Source organism: Pseudonaja textilis, chromosome 2 (genome assembly GCF_049901715.1).
Source record: "Pseudonaja textilis isolate UNSWEBS1 chromosome 2, rPseTex1.2, whole genome shotgun sequence".
Taxonomy (NCBI): Eukaryota; Metazoa; Chordata; class Lepidosauria; order Squamata; family Elapidae; genus Pseudonaja; species Pseudonaja textilis.
In genome coordinates, this window is record NC_141991.1 from 58,591,159 (window position 1) to 58,611,544 (window position 20,386).

At 41.2% G+C, this 20,386-nt stretch overlaps 1 long non-coding RNA gene across 2 annotated transcripts in view; it reads left to right on the forward strand.

The window, feature by feature from the left end:
- Positions 1-20,386, forward strand: part of LOC148126865 (uncharacterized) — a 49,125-nt gene that overhangs the window by 19,908 nt on the left and 8,831 nt on the right. Inside the window, exon 1 of one of the 2 annotated variants that reach the window (XR_015741409.1) lies at positions 14,863-15,072. The exons of the other annotated variant lie outside the window; for it this stretch is intronic. This is a non-coding gene — a long non-coding RNA (uncharacterized LOC148126865). Of the gene's footprint in view, positions 1-14,862; positions 15,073-20,386 lie in introns of those variants that run through there. 2 annotated transcript variants of the gene reach the window in all.

The following is a 20,386-nucleotide window of genomic DNA, read 5'->3' on the forward strand; positions in this document are numbered from 1 at the left end:
TTCCAGTCCTCATTAAAGGCCTCTAGTTTTTAAACATTTTCTATTTTTATGTTAAGATTAGTAGAATTGGCATTATCTTCCTTCTATTCAGGTTGAAGGTACACTGCTTGTACGCTTCTGCATGTACAAAAATAAATCTGAAACTTGAAACTTGGATGGTTGTTTGATCTATTTTTTCCCCATTTTGGAAGGTGAATTAAGTCTGTTATATATACATTGTACCCTCTTAGAATCTTAGAATAACAGAGTTGGAAGGGACCTTGGAGGTCTTCTAGTTCAACCCCTGCTTAGGCAGGAAATCCTATACCATTTCAGACAAATGGTTGTCCAATCTCTTCTTAAAAACTTCCAGTGTTGGAGCATTCACAACTTCTGGAGGCAAGTTGTTCCATTGTCAGGAAAATTCTCCTTAGTTCTAAGTTGCTTCTCTCCTTGATTAGTTTCCACCCATTGCTTCGTCGTGCCCTCAGGTGCTTTGGAGAATAGCTTGACTCCCTGTTCTTTGTGGCAGCCCCTGAGGTATTGGAACACACTGGAAATCCTATCTTCCTTGCCATGCATGTGTGTGTGTTTGTGTGTTTTTGTTTGTATGTGCATATTGCAGTTAGCTATTTATGTATCAGAGTGGTGTGATTAATATGGAATGTATTTCACGGAGCGGGGACAGGATCTGGTTATGGGCTTCCCTAGAATCATGTTTTTGGGTCTGTCTTAGGAAATAGAAAAGTGGACAAGCCTTTGGAGTTTTCTTATGCCCCTGTCCTGCCCTGAGTTTACTATTCAAAAGATGGTATGTGCAAAACTGGGGCACTTCAGCTCTTTTTCTAGAAGCTGCTTTCTGGGGGAAAAACTATCACCTCTAGAATCCTTCACAAATCTCTTTGAATTGAAAATTAGTATGACAGGTCGGTGCAAAAGCTCTTTGTAAAGATCCTTTGGGAGCCAAGATGAAACCACCATGGCCCTACAGAAAGATAAAAAACTATCCGTGCACATATTGCGAGGCCTTAGGTAAAGGCCACACAATGGGAGCAACATGAATCACCAAGTTGTTGTGAGGTGAAAGGAATAAAATCTGTAAAGGGCTGCAGTGATGATTAGCTATAAGAACAGGGTGGGAAACATTCATATTGGCAGTTTTTAAACAAGTCAGATCACCAATCATTACTATTGCTCTGTATGTGCCAAGACCCTCATTTACATCTGGTCTGCTGAATACCACCTCTGCTCCAGGGCCATATCTATTCTCTCCCCAAAGTTTCAATTCACCAGGACATTTCTTAAATTTGCTTCTGTGACAAAATAAAATAAGCAAGGAGTCATTATGTTTATATGACAGCTATTTTTATGTACTGGTTAAGACCTCAAGCTAGAAATCTGAAGATCATGAAATCTAGTCCCACCTTGTGTATGAAGCAAGCTGGGGGATCTTGGGCTAGTCACTTACTCTCAGCCCTAGGAAGGAGACAATGGCAACCCACTTCTGAAAAATCCTGCCAATCTTGCAGGGACTTGTCTAGGCAGAGAATTGGACAACATTGAATGGAAGAAAAATATGCTTATGTGTTACTTAATCTAAAACAACTTTAATCAAATGTACATTTGGATCAAAGGAACTGCCCCAAGCTATTTCTTTATCCTGACCCTCATACTTTTGGGAATGCAACTTTTACCATACCCCTCAATAGCAAACCACAACTCTTTCCACTCTTATTCCAGAAACACTGCACTCCTGTCCGTCTTCAAATGGTAGAGATGTGCCAATAGGCGAATGGACCTAGCCTTCCTTCAACCTCAAATCCCTTTCACCAGAAGGCTCAGGATTAAAGCATCTGCTTTGTATGAAGAAGACCCCAAATTCAATTCCTGGCATTTCTAATATAGCAAGAAGAGGTGATGTGTGAAAGTTGCTGCCAGTCATGAAGAAAATGCTCAGCTGTTTCATAGGCATGTGTTAAATCAACCACTTTAGGATTTTTGATTATACAAAAATATGCAACCATATTGCTACATGTTGACTCCCAACCCTGCCAGTTCTAATGTGCAGCTCCTGTGGTACTGCTCTAATTTGGTACAATCATCAACAGCAGTTTACAAATGGGGGAATTCCTTCCTTCCTTCCTTCCTTCCTTCCTTCCTTCCTTCCTTCCTTCCTTCCTTCCTTCCTTCCTTCCTTCCTTCCTTCCTTCCATATGGCTGCCCATCTCAACAAGTGACTCTGGGTGGCAAACAAAATTAAAAACAGCATAAAAACAATGACAATAATACAAAAATTAAAATACTCTACTTAGTAGCTAGGGGGGAAAAACATGCACCATAATCACTAATATAATTAAGAAATAGTCCCTGCACACCCCCAGATCCCCAGCCTGGCTCTGCTTCCACCCAAGATTCAAGCTTAAAAATATCCCCCCTTCCTCCTCTCGAAAGAAAGCACTTTTGTGGCATATTCCGTTTCACCATTTTTACACAACTGGAGCCATTCACATATCGGGAGCACTGCATTTTACCTCCTTTGCAAGAGCAGGAAAACTCTGTTAGTGAAGGTACACAGCACCCATCCAACTGTGGAAATGTAAACCAACTGTCATCATTATGCTGTTCAGACACAGTACCATTAGATGGGTTGGTGGCTTATTGCAGTCCCTTGCCAGTTTGGAATTTCCACCTGGAAGTACCTCCAGTTGCATATTGATTTTTTTTGCGGGGGGAGTCAGCTGTCTTTCTGATGCTTGCACACTCCTTGTCTATAGAGGATAGAGGATCTTTCCCCTATGATTCTTTCAAAGAGATGAAACACAAATCCCGCCCCCTCATTTTTTTTTAACACAAGGGATTTGGGTAGGGAGAAATATGCTTCAGGGCATTGATTAGATTGTTTTTACAAGCACTCATTTCAAAATGCAGTGATCCAGAGCACCTTGTGCCTCAACAAGGTGTGAGAGATGAAGCAATGATTAAATTGAGACAGTTTCCATAGCACTGGAGAATGATAACAGTGCATGGGCATTGCCCTTGTCACATTTTTTACAGCCATATTTTTTTTTTGATCTGTACAATTTTCATCTGTACAGCTGAGAAGATGAAACTGGACTCCGGTTCAACAGGCATCCTTATAACAGGAGAGATTGATCGATATCAAAGCAGCTGAAAACTCCTTTAGATCAAAGCATCTGGAGATTTGATCATAATGTCCCCCAAACTTGCTCTACATTTAGGTAATTGCTTCTGTCAAAACAAAAGCCCCCTTCCACAAGACAATACCTGGTAGCCCTCAAATACTGCAGCACTCAAGAGCCTGAACTAAATAGCGCTTCCAGGAAAGGTAAATGGGTGATGGACACGTTTAAAGTCTAACTGTCATGAATTGTATGCCGACCACCAGTTCAGTCTTTGACTTAAGCTCTTGCTGCTGGGAAGAAGTGTTCCACTGAGAAAGTAGCTGCTTGTGCCCCCACCCCCACCCACACACTTAATATAATAGGGTTGAAATGCAAAATACCCACCTCCTTTTGGTACTCCTTTTAGTTCATCAGGCTGGCCACTCTGCTTCCTACTGCGTAGATTCTTTACTGCTACTATGAAAGTCTATGGAGATTCTCAGTCATCCACGTCATGGCTGTCCCAGAGGTGCTTTCGGACTTTCTTTGCAACTGGACTTTCTGGTTTTTCTTTGAAGACCTTTCGCTTCTCATCCAAGAAGCTCCTTCAGCTCTGACTGGATGGTAGGGAATGGAAGGATCAAACAAAAACCAGAAAGTCCAGTTGCCTCTTGAAAAAGCACTCTGGGTGCTACTATGAAAGTCACCATTGGAAAAAGAATGGAATACCACGGATTAAGTTGTTGCGGGACACTCTTCAAGCATGAGGGAAGATTTTGTTTGGTTTTTTTGGAATTTTCTTCTGGGTGGCAGGGAGGGGGGGAGGATTTATTGGAAAACAGTAATGCAGCAAAGTCTTCCAAGAATGCTGCACTATTATATTCTTTACAGTACAGATCCAATTTTACATTTTATTTATTTACAAATATTTATATGCCCCCTCCTCCCTGGAATTCTAATTTAATATCTTTTAATGAATGAAAAAGACACAGCCCAGACCCGTACTATTTTATCGTCCACTTTGTCCCTTCTTTTGCTAGGAATTTCTCATTTCAGTGGAAATGACTCATAGTAGTTGGACTCCAGAAGCAGAGTCCGTTTTCTTATATATTTATTTCTTAGAAAGTGCCTTCTGGAGAAGATTGACCATGTTTTTACTATTGACCTGATCTGACCCAACATTTTTTTCCAATGCAATTTTGGTTCGAGGAATCATTACCTAGGTTTAATGCATCAGGGGAAGGAGGAGGGGGGTTAGAGGGTATATTACAATGGAGAAAGTCAGCAACTATGGGACATGAAAGTGATGGAAGGTTTGTGAAAAGTCCTTCTAAGGGTCATCTTTTCAGTAGTCTACTTCACTGTTCTTTCCTTGCACCTTCCTCCTGAACTCTTAAAACCTTTCCAGACTGTTAATTATATGCTTGTAATGTTTAAACACTTTGTATATCGTATTTGCAAATTCAGAGTTGTGACCTAGACCACAAAATTAATGAACATCACTGTGCAACTCTTGTCTGACTCACAGAGCAAATGGGTTTTTTAAAAAAATGCATTTTTTAAAAAAACAATCCTACTATATGGAGGGAAGAAGGTTCTTACTGGAAATCCTCAGGTAAAAAGCTTGGCAGCCATTAGCTGAGAATGCTTCAGTCTTAAATTTTCTGCATGAAGCATGGTTCTGATTTATATTTTCCTCTCCACCTAAACAGGGCCATTATTTTCTTCCTTTGAAGAGCCCTAAAGTGAAAGGTTTGGCGTATTAATGTGATGTGTATGTGATGTGATAAAGGAGCAATCTGTACAATATGGCTAGGGAAAGACTATATGGTAAATATAGAGTACAGATTATTAATTTTTGGGCAGAGTCTGAAAATCCATGAAATCCAACAACAGTAGATTCTACTGAGTAAAATATTCTATCTTGTTAACATATTTCCATGCAAATAAAATCTGCATCTGTAACACATGGGGAGTTTCTCCTTCACCTTGATATCACTCATTTTCCCATTTATGAACATAAGAATGCAGAATGCTGTTCCTACAGTAGAAAGGGACAGAGTTAAGATGAAAATAATTACATAGCTGGAACTTGTTCTCCAGCAACTCAGACAACTAATTCTGATGCTGCAAATCAGAGATAGTTATTCCATTTCCATAATGATCAGCCAGATGCCTACAAGAAGCCTTCAACAAGACATGGCCCAAGGGTACTTTTTCAAGAGGCATCTGGAGTTCCTTGTTTTTCCCTGAAGATATTTTGCTTCTCATCCAAGAAGCTTCTTCAGTTCTGACTTCAACAAGACAGATTTATAAAAACATATTCTTACTGATGTTCCTCAGCAATGGGTAGCTAATAGAATATTGTCTTCAGTAAGTATATAGCCATCGTGTTTAGAAGTCATTTACAATTGTTTGTCTTCATCCAACTTGATGATCATTGCTACATTTAATTATTCTTGTGATACAGTTTATCTATACAAATACCAACCAATGAATAATACCAGTTTTGGTAAGCTGTGCATTCAAACATTGCAAATCAGTTTTAGCAATTCCAATCTAGTGGAGGTTTCCATGGTAGTTACAGTGCAGGCAGCTACCAGCACTGTTTTAGTGTTTGCCATCTGACGTGTTAGATGATTAGACTATTTTTGCAGGTAAGCAGAGAGTGCCCGTCTGTTTGGAAATGCTTTGTTGCTTTTTTAAAAAAATAATAATGATAATCCTGGAGACATATGTTAGAATGTTCATAGTAAAACATGCCTGTGGGGGAAAGAAAGAAATGAAATGAACACGAAACGGGGTGGGAAGTCCTATAAGTTCATAACATGACAGCTAGAGAATAGATATATCTTGGATTATCAGGACGTGAACACTTTCATAAGTAGCTGCTAAAAAATTAGCAATTCCAACCTGGCAAAATACCGAGACAGGTTTTACTCCTCCACTTTAAACTCGATCAACAGCTTCAGTTAAGAACTGCTGTGGGAGACCGGTGAAAATGTTTCAATTTTTTTTTTATGCTAAGTGGGTATTATTGAGCAAGATAAAATATTACTGGAAACTCTGTGTAAAAATAAAAGACAAATGCAGATTAAATCCAAAAGCTAGTGACAGCAAGAACTGTTTCGGAAGATGGCAGTGTTTGGCTCATATGTACGTGCAGAACATTTTCTCTATAAATAGCAAAAAAGATTGAGATGTTCTTTTAATCAAAGATATTGCACCATATATAGCATTCTTGAGGGGTGGGAATCTCATTCAATACATAAACTCATTTAATATTGCAGAGGGACAAACTGCTGGATCGTATTCAGATCAATGAGCAGCAACAATAAAAATCGGAACAAGTAAAGAAGCACTAACAAAAAAACATGGCTTAACTGCTAAACCAGAGTGGGCCCCGCTCTGTCAGTGGTTGACAGCTAGTTGGATTGGCCAAGGGGTAGCAAAAGAATAAGTAAGTGATATACAGCACTGAGTTTGCAGCCCTGTTGCTCTCCAGACAGGAACAGACAATAACACGCTGCCTCAAAGAATTTCTTAGCCCTTGTCTTACTATTCCAGGGAGCAATTTAATTGGGGGGGAGCATAAATTTCAATTTCAACGTGGGGAAAATGTTTGCTTTGTTTTTTTTAAAAACAATGGACATATAAAGGGACAGGACAGGACAGGACATGACAGGACAGAAGAACAAATTTTAGAAATTCTTGATCATCCCTGGATCTTAATCAAAGTGGGGAACAAGTAAGAATTGGAATTATAGTAAACTAATCAAATTGATTTATAAAATTAATTGCAATGTTCGATTTAATTTAGAAAATCAATCCAATTTTATTCAGTTGGCTAAAATCTCTCAGTTGGACTTGATTGGATCCAGATCATTAAAAAGCAGGAATATATAAGGAGAAAGTTGTCTAAACTGGGTCCAATAGGGCTGAATTAATCAAATGTACAATATTCCATTTGATTTGATAATTTTTTATAATCCAAATCAGTCCAAATTGCTTTGTACCAATTGCAGTATAAAATGTTGGCATTGCTCTACTAAGGATACCTAGTTCTTGCTTTATTTCTCTACTAGCACCCAATGATGAAAAAGCACACCATTGTTATTTAGCTATTTTGATTGATTTCAGCAAGACAATCCCAAGTTTTTAGTCGCCATATGTGGCCCAGAGCTACTTTAGGAGATATGATTTCATGAGTAGTAATGCCAGAAAAATAATTCATTAGTTTTTAAACTTCAAGGAAATCATATGATCAGAGTACCAGGTTTTATTCATAATGTTACAGAAGAGGAGGACTTTTCAGGTAACCAGGATCTGCAAGAGATGTCGGAGTCAATTGCTATGAAATTAGACTGATCTTCTAAGAAAATGTCCCTCACTGATGCGCCTTTTTTGTTACAATTTTATTCCTGGTTATTCTGATATGCTTACCCATCCCCATAATTATGTTTGTTGGACTAGAGGTGAAAAGCTGAACAAGTGCAAACAAGACTTTAACTTTTATCAAGGATTGAGGCAGCTGATTTTTTCCATCCATGATATCAAAATAACTCATTATTGTCTGTCAGCTAAAATAGGAGAGCTAGAGAAATACTCACTATTTATCTGTAACTGGGTCATCACAAGTCTTTCAATATCATCTTCTCTTATGGGAAACAAGATTATAAGAAAACTCCCATTACAAAAATGGAAAGAGAAATGTGATCCTGAAAATGAATCAACAGAGGAAAAAAATCACCTTAAGGGTTGCTAATGCTAGGTGGCAAAACTGTTACAAAAAGGGCATTTGATGGATGCTCAGTGATTGGAACTATTATGCAGGCCAGATCAGATGGTCTTTTTTAAGCTAATGATAAATGTCATCTTTGCTGGTAATAATGATAGTTGTAATGTCCATATAAAGACAAGCTGCGTTACATTTCTAATATAGCAAAGCAATTTCTGATGGTTGGTTATGACCCAGTAGGAGATCCAACTTCTGATGCCAAATAATAGCTTACCAGTTGTGGGAGAAAAGTAATATAGAAATCTGTATTAGGCTTACTGTGGCAATGAGTGCGTCACTGCGAAACCCACATAGTCAGCCCCATTACTCTTGCTTACTACATAACAGGGTGGAATGAACTAATTTAGTGCCACAATCATAGCTCATGGATCTGACCTCCTTCAGTGTCATAAGCATTTCCTTTGCTCATGGTGACTCATTCATACCTTAGTTGCTTCCCACTGGGATTACTGCAAATGGACTCAACATGGAGCTGCCCTTGAAAATCACTTGGAAGTTCTTCTTCTTCTTCTTCTTTTTCTTCAGCGTTTGTCTCGCGCTCGGGCGAGGTCCGCTAATGTCCTTGAGTACTGCTTCCACACCTCTCTGTCTGCCACGTGTGTCGGGTCTGCCTTCGCGATCTCTAGATCGGCCTTGATCGTGTCCATCCAGCGTTGTTTAGGTCTACCACGCGGTCTCGCTCCTCCGACAGTCACCTTCATTACAGATTTGATGATGGATTCTTCCTTGGCGCGGCTCACGTGGCCAAACCATCGTAGCCGGGACTGCCTCATGACCGTGGGGATGGGCACGACGTTGAACCGTCTATGCACTTCTTCGTTCCTGACGCGATCGAGTAGGGTGAGGCCTACCGACCATCGGAGCATTCGCATCTCCATTATCTGGAGTCTGCTTTCGACTTCTTTGGTCGTCGGCCAGCACTCTGCGCCGTATATGGCCACGGGGCGCACCACAGAGTTATAGATTTTCGCCTTCAGGCGCATCGGCATCTTCTTGTCACAGAGGACGCCTGTGACGGACTTCCATTTGCCCCACGCTGCATTGATCCTGGCTGCCACCTCAGTTTGTAGTAGGCCTTCTTCCCCAAGAGTAGTTCCCAGGTACTTGAAGGTGGAGGCGCGCGGTAGCTCCTGCCCGTTCACGTGGATGGAGCCTGTCATTTCAATGTCAGTGGTCAGGTATTCGGACTTCTTTAGGTTCAGCCGGAGCCCGAACTGCTCGAGGCGGTCGTGCCACTGTTGGACTCGGTGCTCGAGTTCAGCCTTGCACAGGTTGGCCAGGAACACATCATCGGCGTAGAGCAGCGTCCATGGGGCGGGCGTGTACAGGTCGTGTGTAATTGTGTCCATCACCAGAATGAACAGCAGTGGTGAGAGAGCAGAGCCCTGGTGTACGCCGACGGTAATATTAAACTCCTCTGATATCCCAGCTGCCGCTTTTACACGGCTTTTGTGACATCTGTATAGGAGTTGGACCCATTGTACGAGCAGCTCAGGCACGCCGTGATCTCGCAGCGCGTACCAGATGAGATCGTGCGGGACTCGGTCGAAGGCCTTTTCCAAGTCTAGGAAGGCGGTGTGGAGCGGGATTTTCTTCTCTCTGTGAGCCTCCATCAGCATCCCACACCGAAGATGGCGTCGGTGGTGCCGCAGTTCTTGATGAATCCAGCCTGGTTGGCGCTGATGTCGGCGATGTCCCGAATGCGCTTATCAAGGATGCGTTCAAAGATCTTCATAGTGTGTGACAGTAACCTGACCGGTCTGTAGTTGGAGCAGTCCGCTGGGCTGCCCTTTCCCTTCCAGATCGGAACAGTGGTGCTGCGGTACCAGTCGTGTGGCACTTTTCCCGTGGAGACGATGTTGTTGAACAGCTCGCACAGCCACAATGCCGAGCCCGGTAGTGCCTTTTTCCAGAAGTCGGCAGGGATGTCATCTGGTCCTGTTGCCTTACCGTTTTTCATGGCCTTGATGGCGTCGGCGACCTCGCTGGCATAAATGCCTGAGACTGGGCCTTCAACTGGGTCACCTCGCGGGGTTTGTGGGTGTGGGAACTCCTCGGTGGAGATCTTCTCGAAGTATTGCCGCCACCTCTCCAGCGTCTCTGGGGTTGACGATCAAATTTCCCCTTTCGTCGTTGATCCCATGAAACTGGTCAATGTCCAGGGTCTTCCTGTGTCTGCTTTTGGCTAGGCGGTAGATCTCATTCTCGCCTTCTCGCGTGTTCAGCTTCTCGTAGATGTCATCGTAGTGGGAGCTTCTGGCTGTCGCTACTGCTTTCTTGGCTGCCTTTTTGGCCGCCTTGTATTCGCAGAGCTTCGCTGGTCTTGTCCTGAAGAAAGGCCTTGTAGAGCCGTTTCTTCAGGTGTACGGCATCTTGTACTTCCGGTGTCCAGAGCCATGTATCTCGTTCGATGCGTCTCCGTCCTGGCTTGGTGCAACCAAGCTGTTGGCAGCCGGCAGTGTGAACAGTGCTCTTCAGCATGGACCACGCTTCCTGTGGCCCGTCGACCATCTGCAGGAACTGCTCCGGTTTGATGAGGGGTCCCGCCATCTTCTTCTGGTTCCACCACTTGATTCGTGGCTGGTCTGCATTCCTTTTGTCAATCCTGGTCTTGGGCTTGCTGATCCTGATCTTCGCCATCAGCGGCCTGTGCTGACTGCTCGATTCGTACGGGTACACCTTGGCGTTGAGCACGTTTTTAGCGGCTCTTCGTCGATGCGATGATGTAGTCGATCTGTGTGTGGTGGCTCCCGTTTCTGCTATGGTAGGTGAGGAGTTGAGATTCTCGCCTAATGAAGCAGGTATTCGTGATGGTCATATCATGGGAGTCGGCAAAGTCCAGGATCCTCTGGCCATTCTCATTCGTATCGCCTGTGCCGTGCCCACCGTGGCACTGGTGTCCGTTTTTGTCCCGCCCTACATGACCATTCAGGTCGCCCGAGATGATGATGTCGTCTTCGTGTGGGATCTGCCTGAGTTGGATGTCGAGCAGTTCCCAGAAGGTATCCTTCTCCACCTCGTGACATCCGGTCTGAGGGGCGTAGGCGGACAAGATGTGTAGGCGCTGCCTCTCGGTCGCTACGACGATTATCATCAGTCGTTCTGTGAGGCGCTTAACTTCTGCGACGGAACTTTGCCAGCTTGGACTGACAACCACAGCTACACCGCCACGGTTTTCCTTACAGCTGGTGTATATGATCTTGTAGCCGTCTATAGTCGTAGCCTTGTTGCCCTTCCAGCGAGTTTCCTGGAGGCAGCAGATGTCCAGCTTCCTGTCCCGCATGGCCCTGACGATCTCGGTCGGCGTCCAGTCAGCGAATCCACGTTCCAGGTGGCCACCTTGAGCGTCTGGCAGTCCTCTGTTCCCGCTTGCGTTTTTCACACGGAGCGGGTAGTCTCCGTGCGCATCGGACCCGGACGCGGTCGCCATAGCTTTCTCACACGGTGCAGGTGCGCCGTGCTTTCCGCGTGGACCATTTCGTTGATTTTTGGCGCGAGGCCAATGGTCTCCTGCACCCGTCCGGTTCCCGAACGCGGTAGCATTGGACGTGTGTTTTGTAGTGGACGTTTCCACCATGTTGATGCGGCATTTGAGTACTCCAGCCGGCCTGTCGCGTGGGCCTGTCGTCGGAGGGTCTGCTCTCAGTTACGGTCAGCGTTTGACGGCTTCGCGCATCCTGTATTAGGCTTACTGTGGCAATGAGTGCGTCACTGCGAAACCCACATAGTCAGCCCCATTACTCTTGCTTACTACATAACAGGGTGGAATGAACTAATTTAGTGCCACAATCATAGCTCATGGATCTGACCTCCTTCAGTGTCATAAGCATTTCCTTTGCTCATGGTGACTCATTCATACCTTAGTTGCTTCCCACTGGGATTACTGCAAATGGACTCAACATGGAGCTGCCCTTGAAAATCACTTGGAAGTTATAGGTCCAGAATATAGCGGTGCGGGCAGCTTTTGACATTTTGTTGTACCCACATTACAACACTGCTCTGCTGCCTGAACTGGCTTTCAGTGGGCTACTGAATGCAATTCAAGATGCTGATTGCTATCTATGAAGCCCTACATGACACGGAGCCAGCTTATTTGAGGAACTGCATTTCCTCTTCCCATTATTTCTGCCTTCCTCATCAGTTCTAGCAGAAAAGGTATTTCTGAAAATGTTCCGTTAGAGACAGGCATCTTGTTGGACTCGGGAGTTGTGGTAGCATCTGCCCAGTAGAAAAACATCCCTTTGGAAATCTATATAGTTTTTTGTAAGACATTGAAGTCCTGCCTGTTCCCCAGGCATTTGATTTGCAGTAATGGGTTAGGCAAGTTCTGTTTATTAAAGTTGTCTTTATAAATTGAGATTATCATTTTAACTTTGGATATTGTGGTTTAAGTTGTGGGATTGTTGCTGTTTCAAATTTGCATGCTGCCCAGAGTCTCTATTGTGAGATTTATTTATTTTGCGGGGTGGCGGGCAGGAGGGAAGACATATAAATATCCAGCAATAAATTGTGTAAATCATATAAATAAATAAATTTTATAGAGTTTGGATTTTTTTTATTCCAAAGCTGATTCTGTAGATGTTTACATACAAATATACAGTACATATTATACTATATAATAAATAAGTAAATATTCTTCAGACATGATCTAAGGGATTGGGGAGGTTTAACTTGAGAAAAGTTTCCTTTTATAAGACAGAATTACAAGTACCTATCTATCAATTCTCTGCAATGTGTGCTGTTCATAAAATTGGTGGTAGGAATATTACATCTGTTCATGTCCAATTATAGGAACCCCAATTAGTTGATACTTTTGGAAAACAAATTTCTGACTACGACCATGCAAAAATTAAAACAATAAGTTCTGTGTAAATAACTTGAAGTACAACGTGAAGTGCACAATATAAATCCATGCCAACCAGAAGGATGAACAGGATGCAGGCCTTATACCCATTACTAGAAGGGTATTTCTCAGCTTGGGTACTCTTGCAATATGTGGACTAATTCCTAGAATTCCCCAGCCGGAAGATCTATTGCTAAAAATGCTGGGAACTGAACTCCCCATATCCAGAAATTGCCAAGATTATATAATTTTGTACGATAGTATTCCACAATTTGCCTTTCTTGGAGTTCAATGCCTGTATATCCACATGCATGCCTACGACTCTAGAATGAGAGTAGAGTGCACTGCTATGATTTTTACTACTACCGTAGTTAATTACTACTGCTTACTGTGCTTGCTTCTATCAGTCTTGCTGCAACTTCTTTCACCCTGAGAATATGTAAGTAACAGTACTTTAACCTCTTCCCTAATTCCTTAATTGTCTTTTGCTAATAGTGCCTCTAGAAATAATACTGTTTCATGTTATTGGGCCACACCCAAACTATGTTAACTAAATGAAGTTGGTTGATTAAAGGGGCAAAAAAGAACCGGGGAATAAAGATGGGCCCATTACCCCTTGAAACTGTCTGAAAAGTCTCATCTTAAAAAAATCTCCATACCATGGAATCACCTTAAAAATTCTTCTTGCATAGGTGACAAAGGGTAGATGTTTGGGGAGAGAGATTTTACTTCAGGATGAGTCAAATCCCCTTTTAGCCTTGTAGCCTACTCATATATTTCCTTGTTCATTTCCTTCTTTAAAATAGAAGCAACCTTTCTATTCAAGTTATATTCTTTTTATTCGAACACCCAAGTTGGCTTACATGTTCTAGTAAGAGAAAGAGAGAACATTGAAATGAGAGTAGTAAGAACACCAAGCAGAGGTGGCATTCAACAGGTTCTGACCAGTTCTGGAGAACTGGTAGCGGAAATTTTGATTAATTTGAAGAACTGGTAAATACCACCTCTGACTGGAAATTTTATAGTATCCTTCCCCTGCCACGCCCACCAAGCCACGCCCACAGAACCAGTAGTAAAAAAAATTGAATCCCACCACTGACACCAAGGTAAGCAAGACTCATCTTCTCTACAAAATCGTTGGATAAGGAAGAGGAAGGGGGCTCTGTAAATTGCTTTGCCCCATCATTACTTTACAAGGGAGGGCCTCGAGATTCAAATAAAATAAATAATAAACTGCAAATGCAATAAAGATCATCATACTGGCTCTCTGAGTGCTCTCTCTCCAAAGGAATTTAGGGGTGCTCAGTGATTATAGCCCATAATAAAGTTTCTGTTTCACAAATCAGGACATAAATCTATACTGGAACTGAACTGCCTACTGTACGTCTTATGTAAAAATAGCTCAATATATTTTGGGTTCATCTTATTTTTAGAGATTTTGCACTTCAGAATGTGAGAACCTTTGGATCCAGAGCAAAGGGAATGATTCATGCATTAACGATTCGGCAGCAAGACTAAATCATGTTTTCTTCTATCCAGGTGCTTCATATCCATGGTATACGAAGAACGGCAGCGAGATGAGTTTCTAGGCTTGTGGTGTGTTAATGTTTGCTAGATCACCTTTGTGGTACAAAGAACTGAGGAAAACAGAAGGAAGAGCTATTCTTCTCCTAGCTTCCTGTTCTCCATAATAATAATAATACAGATAAGAAGGATAAGGTTTCTCTTTCCTCGAGACACATCTTATCTCTTAATAAGCTTTTTTTTTTTGAAGCTTTTGTTTCTATCAATGGGGTGACTAAAAGACAGAGGGTGGGTGGAAAGGAGTACTTTTCCACTGTTTCAGTAAAAGCATTTACGGAGTCGTACTTTGGGATATTTACTAATCCTTTTATAGCAAATTAATTGCTTTGGGACATATTAGACCGATCACTTTACCTGGCTATTCAACCTCCTTCGGATGGAATGGAAACAATGTGCTCTTTGCCCTGCTTTACGCACTCTGACTGGGTAAACACCAAAATGGCTAAACTGTGTCAAAGGGGAACGTGCTCACCTTAAGGACCTGGGACTAAGGCGGCTTCCGGCATTCAATCTAAGGCACTGCCAGGAAAGGCAAAGCAGCCATATCTGAATCACAGCAATGCCCCCCGCTCCATACCCTTGCAGATTAACTTCCTCGGTAAAGAAGACCCTTCCCCAGTCAGAGCTCCCAGGGTGTTTTAGTTCTTTCTAAGTATCAGAGGGACCCTAGGGAGGCTCCTTTCCCAAAATTTCCATTTCATTTCCCCTTTCTGCTCCTCCTCGTTTTCCATTTTCTCTACCCAATGGTAAGCACCATTTCCAATATGCATGGGGGTTTTGGGGGGGGGTGGATCTTTTTTTCATTTTAGGGGTATGGAGGGGGATAAGGAAATGAAAGCCCCCTTGCTGGTATTTCCACTTTTTCCTATCTTTGATAACAGTTTGGCTACTCAAAAATCCATATTCAACTCACTATCATAATGTCCATTACCGTGACATCAGAATAACGATAACTGCATTGTGACGTCATCTTTGAAAAATGCAATTATGTATTTGAGGCTTGATGGCTTATAAACATATTTTAACAAAAAGAAATAGTCTCTGAGGTTGGCAGGGGATATAATAATATCTTTGACAATACAGAAAGGGCAGCAATTGACTGTAAAGTTTATGCTGGAGTTGTGGGATCTTTTTTTAATGAATTAGGTATGTTAAAAAGTACTGTATTTAAGAGGGTTTTTTTTTTTTTTGAAATCCATTAAAAGAGAAAAAAACCAACCACCAAAAAAATAGCTTTTTTACTCTCCACATCCTAATACAGAAACTATTCAAGTACAGTTTTTGCCTAAATTGGGATGGAAGTTACTCTTTTCCTTTTGGGGGCCACCTGAAGCATTTTCCTAATGTTGCAGTCTTACTCATTGGGGAGCATCTTGGGAAACTTATTTTTTTCATGTCCCTCTGCCATCTCTTCTTTTTATTTCAAATACCCGCACCCTCATGCTTGATGCCCTATTTTTGAAAACATCTCAAACCACAGCCAAAATTTGCAAGTTTCTTTGTAGGTGAGAAACAGAAGTGGAAAGGAACTTAAACAGGTTTTGATATAAACAACGCTAGGTAAATAAGCTTCAGATTTTGGAATTATATTGAGGAAAGCACTGATAACTTTGAAAAAGCCCTTCCCTGTCACTCCAGGTCTTCTGTTCAGAGCTGTCATTGTGTTTTTCCTTGGAGATTAATATTTGAAAGATAAAGAGGCAGATTAGAAATGGTTGTTTGCTCTGTTTAAGCAAGAGTCACCTTGTTCTGTTAAATCACCAGGATGAAAAGGAAAAAAAGGGGGGGGGGAGAGGAAGGGAGTAAGGTGAGTCAACTTGCCAGGTAGCAAGATAGGAGCCACTTCAGTTCTCTGTGTTCTCTTTAAAAAATGCAGAAACGCACAATTCAGGGGAAAAAAAAACCTTGCCCTTGAAACAGTCTAACTTCCTATAAAAAAAACATGAACAACCACTTCTAGTTTCCAACAGGAAGTATGGGTTAATTCAGATGTGAAGAGGAAGTTTAATTTCCTGCCTCCCCAGGAGTTAGTAACATTTAACCTTCCTGTCTTTCAAAGAACCTCACTGAAATAGCAATTGAAAAAAATGATGCCTGAAGCTGAGCAAGTCATACTTGACTGTCCTGTGCCATTGAAGTATGGAGGAGTTCTTACAGCAAACAGAAACCATCAGAAAGTGCAGGCTAGACAAGGCATGGGGACAACATACCATGTGGAAATTCATGCCTTGTTTCACTCCAAGTCTCTGTGTGTGTGTGTGTGTGTGTGTGTGTGAAAAGGGCTAGAAGAATCACTGGCCTGGAAAAGGGCTTCATAGGCACCCCTTCCTCCCATTTAATGCAGGAAATTCTAGAACTACAGCATTTTCGTCAGATGCTTAGGCTTCTTTCCAAAATCCTGGAGTAAGGAAGAGCCCATCACTCTGCAAATCATTTGTTCCCTTCTTAAACTGCTCTTATGGAAGTTCTCCTAACGTTTAACCCAGTTCCAATCATGCAATCCCAAAAGTCTTGTATTATGGGACAACAGAGAATTTTTTCTGTGATTAGAAGAGTCCTTGTTATTCCTTGTAATTCCAATTATCTTGATTGCAATGTAGTCATTTTTTTCTTCAAATTAACAGAATGAATTCCTTTAAACCATCTTCTTTAGGGACAGCAAACTATATATTAATTGACTGTACAATTTCCATATTCTCTATGGGAAGTACATTGCCCCAAAATAGGGCTACACATAAGATGGATGAAAGTACAGTATCCTGTGAATGTTACTTCTTGAGACCTGGACAGTACTGTTCTGCTAATGTAGCCTAAAACCGCATTAGCCTTTTTTGCAGTTGCACCTCACTGTTCATTATTTCATTTCCTATATTTCATAGGGCTTGGGGGTTGCTGTCTGGAACTCTAAGCTTCCGCTATGGAATTCTCTCTAGGAATTAAGGGTGGAGCCCAGGTGAACAAGAATCAGTGCAAGCTTAGAGCCAGAAAAAAAAAACCTTGTTTTTCTTTCCATGAGACTTATGCAATAAATCAACACCACAGAATTTTCTTGAGAAAAAAATTCTTTCTACAGAAATTTCATTGTTTGCTTTATCAAAATAATTCCCTCAAAAGGGATTTATACAGAGCAATTAGAAAATTTTCCCTGTCTTTAAAAATATTCTCATCCCATTTTTCTCTATAAGGAAAATGTATTCTTTAAACATTTAATGAAAATATTATAGATTTACATTGTGGATTTTTTTTCACATTACATTTAAAACAAGGACAAGCTTAGGGAAGCATAGATATTCATTTGGAGGCCTCTGGGGCATGAGTAGTTTTTCAAGGCCAGCCCCAGGAGGGATGGCATTTTAGCCTTCGGGAAAGAGAGTTTAATGGATCAGATAGTGTGCTATATCACAAGAAGGTTTAATGTATCAGCATTTACCTTTTATTTAGCAAATAGTTACTAAAAATCATGCTGCTACAAGTCAATAATTTTACTGCTGAATTTTAAGGACATGATCTCAAGGACTGGAGACTCCAACTTGGAAGTAAATACTTGACGGCCTATGAGTTGACAAAACTTGCACTAATTTGAACTTGAAATTTGAAATGTACAGAAAGTCTCTGTACTAGCAGTCAAATTCATATAGATTCCCATAAACAGTCTTTGATATGCGTTCAACCTATGGCAATCTGTATACACCTGGACTTTGTGCAATGAAAGGAGTCCTTGATCTAGGATCAATACAGTAGCCTAGTGTTCCCTTGATGCTATGGGCCTTGCCAATTAAAGTCCAGCTTAGCTATTCTGCAGAAGGAATCTGTGAAAGCAGTTTTGCAGCACTTCCTTTGCACTGTAGAATGGGCAGTTTCCCATTGTTAGGAATTGACAAACTTAGGAATGGTTGAGAAAGGTTCCCAATGTTTGGTTGAGAGATCATTGGTGGTTCAAAAATATGGTAGGTGGTTTCTTGGTACAGAAGAGAATGTTATATACATAGTAATGAATGAACTCTTTTGAGAATGTTAAATCATGCAAGATTTTGGTATTCTCAACCAAAATCTCATAATAGTTCAGGTGGGAACATAAAACCATGGGCTTAATAATTTCATGAGATTTTAGTCCCTATTATTTTTTTAAAAAACACATTGATTAATTAATGCAGATCAACTTGGGAGAGGGACACATTTTCATGATGCTACAAATACTTCATTACTGAACTCTAGCTAGAGGATCTTCAAAAGCTTCTGATGGTGATGCTCCAGTCCCCATAAATGGAAAGACTGGGAAGTGCTTTTAAAGAGCACCTGAACCTTTATTGAATGACAAATCTCTTTGGGGTCTTTCTCTCTATTTAGATTATCCTCATTCAGATAAAAGACAGAGAAAAGCAAGGTAAAGAAGCCTATCACAAAAATGTAATGGGATTTTCTGGAGGTTCTGCAATTTGCCTCAATTAATCACCTGCATTATTTATATCTACCTGGCCAAATCCTAGGTAGAAGGACAATTGAATTAATCGGGGCTTTATTTTGATTAATCAGGTTCAGAAGTCTGCTCTAATCAGACAGTTTTAGTGTCCAAAGACCACTCAAAAGCTTGAGCTATGTTTTTTCCTGCAAACATCCATCCAACCTCCTTGGCTGAGTACTTTCTATCTACGTGTCAGTGTTCAGAAAGAGCAACAGGAAAATATTTTTGCCTTATGGTTACAATAAGGATAGGATTGTTCACATGAGACTACTGAGTTCTATATTTATCCTGTCTCTAATTTGTCTGGATCATAAATGTTTAAGTGTGCCTTACGCATTTAAACTGAATATGCATTAATGTATTACATCCAACCAGTTTACAAAGGACTCACAGCTGTGTTATACTGCATAAGTTTCCCATACTAAAGATATGAAATTAGCACAAATAAACACCATTCCCTCCCACTTGACTGATTTTGCCCCTCTCAAGTTGGAACAATTAAATAATCAACCTGAAAAATTAATACATTTTTATTCTACTTTTTTTCCTATCTTTCTTCTAAGACACATATTGCAATGTTCTGTTCACATATACTATAATAATAAAGAGAGGGAGGGAGAGAGAGAGAAAGAGAGAGAGAACTCATTGCACAAAGCTAGAATGTGGTCTGGTTTTCACTTAATATGTTGTGTCATGCTGCCAATAGAGATTATAAATGAGGGTTGGGTTGTTGGGGTTTTGGTATTTTCTGAGCTTGCTTCTCTTCCTGAAGATGTTTCCTTACCAGGCTAGGTAACATCACCAGTACATGGAGGAGTGCTGTTTGCTGACTGTTTATATGGGAGAACTTGTCCTACCAGCCCTGATTGGGGTATTATTTCCTTGATTGCTTTGTGGGTGGGGTATTGTTTCTTCTTTGATTGTTCATATGTATCTGGTGCTGGTTCCTGCTTATCTGGGTACTGGTTAATAGGTGGTGCAATGAGGAAGAGTATATTTAGGTCTGTTTGCTTTCTTTCTTGAATGGCTCATAGATGAAACTTATCTCAATTATCTGTTATTTGTTAATGGCTGATTCATTTAAATGTCATGCTGTAGAAATTCTGAATCTGACTTGTTCTGAAACTATGGTTGAACTTGTGGTTGAACTATATGGGGCAACAGGCAAAACTGAGAAGACACATCCACAAACACCAAGCCGCGGTTAAAAGACACAATGAAAACTCCTTAATCTTATAATATACTGACAATAAATTTTAAACTGGGGATGGGGGAGTTATAGAGTTTTCCACTCAAGAAATTGTTGAAGTCTTGGTTGTCTTCCTAGGCCTTGGAGACAGGGTGTTTGTGAAGTCTTCCTTTCTGTTTCGGTTTGTTTGATTTAATTCAATTTGGTTCTTTATTGTTCTTCTCATCTGTCATATTTTTCTTTTAACAAGTTGGTTTTCAGTTGTAAGCTACCCAGAGTTGTTTGGAAATTGGATGGCCAAATATAAAATAGGCTGCAAAATGCTTTCTGATTGACACTGCTAGGAATCCTCTGTGGCAATTACACCTTAAATGTAATTGAACTCAGTGTGGCATAATTTTCACTAGAC